An 8,902-nucleotide genomic window follows, 5' to 3' on the forward strand; every position below is an offset into this window, starting at 1 on the left:
CACGGACTCATTGTGCTTTCACACAGGACACGTTTGCAGTCCTCTACTGATCCGCGGCTGTTTAGTCCACAAACACAACATTTGTTCATCATTCTATATATTCAAACCATGTTAAAATAATAATAATAATAATAATAATTGTGACTCTTATCACAGAACAGTAACAATCTTTCATAATCATAGACATTAGTTTTAAACTTAATAAATATAAACAACATATTATTCATGCATTTGACTTCTAGGTTTGTATAATAAGCTGCTCAAGCAAGCGGCAAAACATTTAAACACAACAATTAGCCTACTTTTCTTGTTGGCAAATATTTAAAATTAAGGCACCGCTGACAGAAACAGTCGACTCTCGTGCCTTTTGCATTTAAATCTTTATTACAAGCAAACGCACGGTTCTTAATGAACTTTGTTTTTTCTGCTTCCATAAAAGTGCATAGGCCTATATCATGTTTGCCCTCATTTATCTAAAGGTGATCTTTTTCTTGTTTAAAACCTAGCCAAAAACCCATGTGTTGCGTGTGAAAAACAGTAGGCTTTAATTAGTATACATTTATTTGTGAAATTACTGCATTTCCGTGTCAATCCATGTTAATTTTTACCAGGAACAATGCGCCGTCATTTTAATTCATCGCATGCAGCACCACAAAAATAGACTCGGTGCGTAAATGATCGCTGCACTGCTGCACCTGGAACGCACTGCCAGACCGCAATCGCGTGCAGTGTGAAAGCTGTAATCCGTTAACATGGGTGCGTAAAAAAAACGCAACACACATGCACTGCAGATGGAGTATGCGTGAAAACAGGCTTAAGGTTGTTTGCAACTTGTGCAATGCGGAATTAGTTTACTGTAGGAGTTCTTCCAGTCTCAAGTCACCAGATCCAGTCTGTATCCAGATCAGAGGGTCACTGCAGTCACCCGGATCCAGTATCCAGTACAGAGAATCGAAATTGCGTTACTCTCAGACCCCCGGTGCATACAGATAACACTAACAGTAGAGCCTAAAAATCTAGATCAAATATAAAATATAAGATAAAACTATACAATAACGGAATGTAAAAAAGACATAATAGAAAAAAATTAAATAAAAATAGGTTAAATAAAAGCAGTGCAAGGCACATGGCAGATAGAGTGCAAACCAGTGAACAAACAGTGCAGATAAAAAATTTTTTAGTGCATAAAAAATAGCTTATTCAGTCTGATTAAAGTGACAAAGGGCTCAAGAGCAGTTATTTTATTTAAACTGACTGATGAGGTGGTAGAAATGACGTCAGTTCCAAGGTGAATGAGGTAGTGAGCAGACCAGTGCTGCACAAAGTGACTGGTGCATGTCATCGTATGTTAGAGGGAAGGGGGGTGGAAGGACCTGGAGATGTGGGATCTGGGGGGGGTGTTCATAGTTCAGTGGTGCCTGGGGCAGGAGAGGGACGGGGGGACAAGTTCGGGAGTGAGTTCAGCTTCCTGACAGCCTGATGGATGAAGCTGTCCTTCAGTCTGTTGGTCCTGGCCTGGAGACTCCGCAGTCTCCTCCCCTGATGGCAGCAGACTGAAGAAGCTGTGTGACGGGTGAGTGGGATCACCTGCAATGCAGAGGGCTTTCCGAGTGAGACGGGTTCCATAAATGTCCTGGAGGGAGGGGAGAGAGACACCAATGATCTTCCTCAGCTGCTCTCACTATGCGTTGCAGAGTCTTCCGGCAGGACGCGTTTGCTGCTACACAAAGTGACTGGTGCATGTCATCGTATGTTAGTGGAAGGGGGGGTGGAGTAGAAGGTGTACATGATGGGGGGGGTGGGGCTCTGGCTCTCCTCAGTTTGCGGAGGAAGTAGAGATGCTGCTGTGATTTCTTGGCCAGTGCTGCAGTGTTGTCGGTCCAGGAGAGGTCCTCTGTGATGTGCACACCCAGGAATTTGATGCTGCTCCACTCTCTCCACAGTCGCACCATTGATGATCAGAGGAACATGCTGAGTGCGCTCTTCCTGAAGTCAACAACAATCTGCTTCGTCTTCTCCACGTTCAGAGAGAGATTGTTGTCACTGCACCACCCAGCCAGGCGGCTCACCTCGCTCCTGTAGTTTTGTCTCATCTCTGTTGCTAATGAGACCCACACACAGTCGTGTCATCCGCAAACTTAATGAAGCGGTTGGAGTTGTGTGACGATGTGCAGTCGTGGGTCAGCAGAGTGAAGAGGAGGGGGCTCAGCACACATCCTTGGGGGTCCCCCAGTGTTCAGTGTGATGGTGCTGGATGTGTTTGCTGCCGACACGTACTGCCTGAGGTCTTCCAGTCAGAAAGTCCAACAGCCAGTTGCACAGCGAAGTGTTGAGCCCCAGCTCGACCAGTTTGTGAATGAGCTGTTGAGGGATGATTGTGTTGAATGCTGAAGTCTATGAACAGCATTCTGGCGTATGAGTCTTTTTTCTCTAGATGTGTGAGTGCTGAGTGGAGGGTAGTTGAGATGGCATCATCGGTCGACCTGGGTTGGGACCGATATGCAAACTGGAATGGGTCCAGGGTGGGGGGGGGGGGGGGGGGGGGGGGGAGGGCAGACTTGATGTGGTGCATGACTAGCCGTTCGAAGCACTTCATGAGGATGGGAGTAAGTGCAACAGGACGTAGTAGTCATTGAAGCAGGATGGAGATGGCTTCTTCGGAACTGGAATGATGGTGGTAGCTTTGAAGTATGTGGGAACAACAGCCTGACTAAGTGAGATGTTGAAAATGTCTGTGAAGACATCAGTGAGTTTTGCTGAACAGTCTCTCAGTACATGCCCAGGAATGTTGTCAGGACCCGGAGCTTTGCGTGCATTGATCCTGCTGAAGGATCTCCTCACGCTGTCCAGGGTCAGCATCATCACCTGGTCACTGGGAGGAGGTGGAGTCTTCCTGTGCAGTGGTGCTGTTTTGTGCCTCAAAGCGAGCGAAGAAGATGTTCAGCTCGTTCAGCAGAGGAGATGTTGCTGTCACAGGTCCGCTGTGGGGGCTTGTAGTCCGTAATGGACTGTATCCCCTGCCACAGGCTCCGAGTGTCTCTGCTGTCATTGAATTGATGGGCTATCCTCCTGGGAGTACTGTCTCTTAGCCTCTCTGATGCGCTGTTTCTCAGGCCCACCTCATCTCCAGCTCTGAAGGCAGCGTTCCGCGTCTCCAGGAGTTTGTAGACCTCCCCTGTCATCCACGGCTTCTGGTTGGCCTGGACAGTGATGTTTTTTGTGACTGTTACATCCTCAATACACTTGGTGATGTAGGCAGTGACAGTCTCCGAGTACTCCTGGAGGTCAGTGGTGTTATTGTATGTGGCAGCCTGCTTAAACATATTCCAGTCAGTTGTATCAAAGCAGTCTTGAAGAGCGTCAGACGACCCTTCTGGCCACACTGAATCTGTTTCTGAACTGGTTTGGTTGACTTTAACGAAGCGGTCTGTATTCAGGCATTAGCATGACAGTGATGTGGTCTGAGGCACTGAGGTGGGGGAGGGCTTTGTAAGCTCCTCTCTGTGTGGTGTAAACAAAGTCTAAAATGTTTATACCTCTTGATGGAAAGTCAATGTGTTGGTGTATTTTTGGAAACACACTCTTTAAGTCAGCATGGTTGAAAATCCCCCAGCTATGATGAGAAAAGCATCGGGTCGGTGTGCTGTCTGCTGCTCACTGATGTGCTGGTGCAGTTTATTTAGTGCATCGTTCCTGTTGCTGTTGTTCGGGGGAATGTAAACCGAAACGAGCAGTATGGCAGTATATTCTCTCGGCAGATAGAACGGCCGGCACTTAATAATCATGAACTCCACCAGGGGGTGAGCAGTGTTTTGCAGATCACAACAGCATCGCGGCACCAGGCGTCATTGATGTAAACACAAAGCCAGCCACCGCGGGTTTTTCCTCCCGTGACGCGAGCTCTGTCTGCTCAATAGCACGTTAGCTGGTCGAGCTGAATGGCGCAGTCCGGAACGCTGTCGCTGAGCCAAGTTTCCGTGAATACAAAAACACAACAGTCTCTTACAGTCCTTTGATTTGAACGTAGTAATCGGATGAAGTCCAGTTTATTGACCAAAGAGCATACGTTAGCCAGTACGATGGTGGGGATAGATGGCTTGTGTGGGTTAGCCGTTAGCCTAGCCCGGATACCTCCGCGCTTACCCCTCTTCTGCTTCCTCTCACGCCGCTTGTGGCGCCTCCGCTGTGGGCGAGATGCAGCAGTGGGGGTCGGTGATGATGTAGGCCTCCGGAGCAGTCCGAGATCTCGCAGCTGTTTCGCGTGCGCGGAGTTTAACTCTAAAAATGCGGCTCTGCCGACATCCAGCAGAAACTCACGACTGTATGTGCGCTTAAAGACAGATAGACGCGATGACGACGTACAAAAACACTGCGACTCAAAAGACAAAAAAACACGAAAACACAGTTCTGTCGGACAGAGAGAAGACGCTGCGTGTGGACGCGCCGCCATCTTAAGTATTTACCACCTAAATGCAAAGCATCCCTTAGCTAATGGGGAAGATGCCGGGCCAAGCAATGTAGCGCAGGGGAAGAGTCGTCGTCAAACTACTATGTTTAAGTGCAGCACAGCTCTATCAGTACTAACAAGTACATCTTATTGAACATAATTTGAATTAGAATTCAAATGAGCCATTTTAATCTAGATTAATTCCAAGATTACAGTGAGATTAATCTAGATTAAAAAAATGTATCTATGCCCCCAAGCTAATATATATATATATAGATATATATATATATATATATATATATATATGACTTTTTTTTCAGATGCACACAATCGGTCGATTATTTTTATGATTAATCGATGAATCGTTTTATGTACTTATATTTTAGTTTTGCCCATTTTTTTCCCCAAGTAAATTATTAACAAAGGGTCTTTATCCATTCAACATAGACTTTTTAGAGATTTTAACCATTTTGCATTGTCATATCCTCATCAAAAACATACCTGTAGTTGTGTGTTTATTATGTGTTAGTTATCCTTTGTCGAACTCTTTCTGCAATCAAAACACTGACCCATATATACTCTAGCAAATTTCACAAGGAGATTTCAAATAATGGTTTTCACCATGGCAGTCCTTAGGGCTCCTAAAGTAGTTTAACATCCCGAACAAAGCTTATTAAGGAATCTTTCAGAACATATTTTCACGAAGAATAAAGAAAAAACAGAATAAAATTGCAGTATACTGCATTTTATTTTTATTTTTCCTGTAAACCCACAGCTTATACCTGGAAACAGCTTTATAGCTTATGCTGTGAAATTGTAAACAATCCTTTGAATAAAGTGCCAGTGGCATGAAACCTGAATGGAACTCACATTTTAAAGTAAAATTTAAAGTAAAATCCCAAGTAAAATCCATCAGAAGGTTGTCCAGAAAAAAATTGGACACACACAAAAAGACCTGCTGTGTGAAAAAAGAGCAGTAAAAACGTAGAAAAAAGTGCATTTCAAATACATTTAAACATTTACCTGTCTCATTCAGTCATAATTAGACTGCAAGAATGAATTATGACTGATCATAGAACATGTTTGTAAAGCTTTAAATGTTAATCGTTAAAAAGCAATGTTATCAACTTTTACGACTAAACATTTGCAAACAAACATTGTACTGCAGAATCTACACAAATAAAAGTCTTTGCACACTGTGATTTTCATCGGATTTAAATATGTAGTGGTCCTTTTAACAGTGCAAAATTCAAAAATGTAATAAAGCAATAAAACGTTAAACAAAACAGCTTATGCCTGAATTGACAGGAATTCGACTACCTGTGGGAAATGAGGCAGAACACTATTCACTCATTATTTGAGAAAAAACTTTGTATTGCAGGGCAAAAAGGTCAACATGTCCAAATGTTCAGGGCTTAGGCTTGCTTTTTTTTTTAGAGGATATGTTTCCTGCCGCAGAAAACAGCTGCAGTTTACAGGTTACTCTTCTTTTTTGAAGGCTCAAAGTAAAGTTCTCCCACACTTTGGATGACTTCGTCCGATTAGTTTTATCTTCCGCTTTTTGTCTTTTTCTTTCTCGAGCTTACTCCAATGCCGCCTACCTCACCCATCACGCTGAATGCTGCAGAGACGCTGTGCGGGAAGCACGTGAACATAAAACGAGGCCAGCTATTGGCTATTCGCTACTTCTCCTGCTGTACTGGCTGAGTAAAACCTCCGGTGGCTCATTACTGCCACACTTTGGTCACCGGAGATTTAAAATATGCACGAAATGAGCCGCTTACGGCAAATAAAATTATTTAGCAACGCATTGGACTTGGATTTTTTTCCAAAATCTTTTTCTAATCGATTTTAATCGATTAAATCGATTAGTTGTTTCAGCTCCCATATATTTTATTCACAATAGAATATAGACAACATATCCAATGTTGAAAGTACGACATTTTGAAATGCCTTGCCAAATATTGGCTCATTTTGGATTTCATGAGAGCTACACATTCCAAAAAAGTTGTGACAGATAGCAATAAGAGGCCGGAAAAGTTAAATGTAATATAAGGAACAGCTGGAGAACTCAATTGGCAACATGATTGGGTATAAAAAGAGCCTCTCGGAGTGGCAGTGTCTCCCAGAAGTCAAGATGGCAGAGGATCACCAATTCCCCCAATGCTGCGGGGAAAAATAATGGATTACTATCAGGCACCTATAACTAAAAGGCACCTATTCTGAAATAACGTGGTACTTATGACACACATCAAAATTTTCTGCGTAAGCGTAACTTACAGCTGTACGTAGGTTTATGTAAACGTAAAGGGGGTAATGACCTGGCAAATTTAAAGTATTTATACTGTAAATATTTTACAAGTAAGGTGTAACTATTCTATGATGACTACACGTAACAAGAGGGTAACAAGGGATGACTATAAATCACAGCCCGTTGATGTTACACTGTAACTACACATACCAAGGGTGTAGGTTTGCATAGTAGTTAAGGAAAGTGTTGTAGTAAATTTTATTCTACTTGCCTCAAACCACACACACAAGCTCAAGTGCACCAACAGCACTACTCTAGGAACAGGAGGTACTCTATAGTTACAAAAAGGTACACTGTAAATTCTGTTTAAATACGTGGTACATTGCGGTCTGTAATCTAAAGTGTTACCAACATAATATGTAATTACATTAATTAATTGCATGCAGTTTCGTGGTACATTGCGGTCTGTAATCTAAAGCGTTACCAACATAATATGTAATTACATTAATTAGTTGCAGTGGGGCCAAAGTCATGTACACCTAGGATGGCTTGAGGGTTAGTAAATCATGGGGTAATTTTCATTTTGGGGTGAGCTATCCCCTTAAGTATAAATAAGTATAATGTGTGGACTATAGGAACTTATCTTTCTCCTCATTTAACTCTCAGTTCTCATCATAATTAAACCGTCTAACTTACCTGGTTAGCGCTCAACTTTTTAAACGACAAACTGAACACCAGCTTCATTTTTCACCAGGATCTTATTCTGCTCTTCCCTCACCAGAGTGTAGCCATGTTCTTTTAGAGCTGACTGACTGTTGCCCATTGCTGAAAATATCTGCAAAGCAACATGTTTAAGAAGGGAATGTACAGTATTTATGTGTATTTGAGCTAACCAAAGATTTGCTTTCTGTGGAAATTGTTATATGCAAGAATACAAGGGTAAATAATTAAGCAGATATTTTCAATATGAGAAATGGAAAAAAAAGCAATCGATTTAAATATCATTGGTGAGAGTAGTGTTTACCTTTAATTTCCAAAGAACTTATATTTTGAGACCATAAAATTATTTCTATGATTTGTTATTGCAACTGGTTTTCTTTTGACAAATAAACTAAGATAATTAATGTTTTTCAGATAATAACTATTTGGAGTTTCTGTTAATTGAATTAAACTCTTTTGTTTGTGTTAACAGAATTTTTTATTTTATTTATTTTTTTTTTTTCAATGAACTCAAAATTTTAAGGCAACCAGATTTCTTACTTTTTAAGTAAAATCATCAATAATTTTGTACAGTACTTTTGTACTGTTTTGTAAGCAGACCCGATTTCGAGGGCGGACTCGATTTCTCATGACACCGGATCACCTTCTGTGTGAATGCAAACACGTCCCGGGATGATGACGCATGTTATCGTACGACTCTTTTACCTGGTGTTTTTGAAGGCAGATCAAAGTTTGCGACGAAAAAGTAGGTGCAAACTGTAATGAAGCAGAGATCAAGTAGTTCCTCACTAACCGCGTTGAAGTTGAGATCGTTCGCTAGCTTAAAGGAAAGTTAAGGTGTCTAGTGTTTTCGACTCGTGCATTACACGTCACATCCTGATGTCACGCGTCATTACGGGACCTTTACGGGTTGTGTGTGAACACAGGCACATATTCTGGGTTATCACTGGCAGTGTGAAAGGGGCAAAATCTAGTGACTGGGAACAATTGCTGGGACACATTACCCGTGTATTTTCTGGAATCACAGTGTGAAAGGGGCTATTGTTTGGCAGCTCAGAGTTTGGCTGCAGTGCATCTCGTAGCGTATCCAGAATCATCTGAAGCTCCTCTGTTGTCTCCTTTATTTTTGTCACAAATTTCATGGTCTCAGACTTCAGCTCTTCTGCCTGTTTGTTGAGCAGGTTTGTGTCGCTGTTATTTGACGTCTGTTCAGTCGACCCAGAGCTTTGGTTGCTGGTAGATTCAGATTTTTCGTTGACTCTCTCTTAAAGCGTAATCTTGGCGGATGTTATGAATTTCTCTGGAGTCGAGAAAAACAAAGAGACGTCAACAGCTACAAAAAGTGCAGACAAAACTCCAGTAACTGTTTCAGCCACACGAAACAGCTTTCGCAGCCTGAGCTGCAACCTTCCCAACATTTACGACATTAATTAAACGGAGAAGCTCCGAATGCCTCCCAGTCCTCGTCCCAGTCGAGCCTCCAG

The 8,902-nt window shown here is 42.3% G+C and overlaps 1 protein-coding gene across 1 annotated transcript in view; it reads right to left on the bottom strand.

Annotated features, from left to right (window-relative positions):
* The window catches only part of LOC109076009 (serine protease 27-like), a 536,122-nt gene that overhangs the window by 165,130 nt on the left and 362,090 nt on the right, over positions 1–8,902 (bottom strand). The gene's annotated exons all lie outside the window — the stretch shown is intronic.

The sequence above is a fragment of the Cyprinus carpio genome, chromosome A3 (genome assembly GCF_018340385.1).
Source record: "Cyprinus carpio isolate SPL01 chromosome A3, ASM1834038v1, whole genome shotgun sequence".
NCBI lineage: Eukaryota > Metazoa > Chordata > Actinopteri > Cypriniformes > Cyprinidae > Cyprinus > Cyprinus carpio.